This window comes from Octodon degus, unplaced genomic scaffold (assembly GCF_000260255.1).
Source record: "Octodon degus isolate 3935 unplaced genomic scaffold, OctDeg1.0 scaffold00008, whole genome shotgun sequence".
Classification (NCBI taxonomy): Eukaryota; Metazoa; Chordata; class Mammalia; order Rodentia; family Octodontidae; genus Octodon; species Octodon degus.
The window spans coordinates 28,511,871-28,512,969 of NW_004524584.1; the positions used below are offsets into that span (position 1 = coordinate 28,511,871).

The window sequence follows — 1,099 nt, forward strand, 5'->3', positions numbered from 1 at the left end:
GCTCAGGTGGGCATGAGGTGGGACGATGTTATGCTCAACAGGTGAGATTACAAGCCCCATTGCTCAGGTAAAATTGGTTAAATCCAGTACCAAATGGAGAAGCGAGTCACGTAGCAAGGGGCATGAATACGGACAGGGTCTCTTCCTGTTGGCGGTTGAGCTAGTGACTCATTTGGGCTCTTTCATTGATACCTATTTAGATCAATGTTATGTAAAATGCTGATGCCCCCTGGACCCTATCTTTATCATTTTTGTGGGAAGACATTACTGTCTACTTGATACAGATCTTTGACTATATTCATAATTATCCTGTTGATGTGATTATTTGACCCATGCATGTTTGTTTGGCTTTGTCCCCTCCAGACTCAAAAGCTGTATACCCACCCAAAATGAAAATGCCTGGTGTCTATTGAGGGCCTTTAGATAGAGCCTCTGGAGAGTATCTCTGATGGCCGGCATACAACTAGGACTCCTTTCAGCTGAAGAAGCCAGAGCCATCATCACCCATGGTTCCCTCATAGCAGTTGGGGCTATTTCTTCAGAGGGGAAAATGTTTTAGGCAGCTGAATTAGATAGAAATATTATAGGCAGTCAGACAGGGCCAGGCCCCCAAGGAGACAAAAATGGAAGACAAGGTGACTGCAATTTGGAAGAGACAGACACTCCCATATGGGCCAGACTCAAGACAAAAGAGGAAACACAGCTACATACTTCCCTAGGGATGGGCATCAGGGATTGATATTCTAAATGAGCTATATGATTACTTTCATTTACTGGATCCCTATTTACTAGCACACATGAAGTTTCTTTCAAAAAGCATGTCTCAGTTTCCCTAATAACCCACTATGGTATTGCTTATTCAACATTATTGTTTAAAAATTGATACCAACTGTGCTAGAGTGGGGTGTATCATTGTCATTTTTATGGAGAGATGACTTGCAATATAAATTCCTGGTACAGATTCTTCCAGGATAAACATGTGATCCAAGAAAAGGAATTGTTTTCTATTAAAAGCACATACCTATCTTCTGCAAACACGAAATGCTGTAGTACCACAGTGCTGCAACAGCTTAGCTATAGGTCCAAGATATATCCACAG

The 1,099-nt window shown here is 41.9% G+C and overlaps 1 protein-coding gene across 1 annotated transcript in view; it reads right to left on the minus strand.

Moving 5' to 3' along the window:
* The window catches only part of Ctnnd2 (catenin delta 2), a 927,345-nt gene that overhangs the window by 48,637 nt on the left and 877,609 nt on the right, over nucleotides 1-1,099 (minus strand). The gene's annotated exons all lie outside the window — the stretch shown is intronic.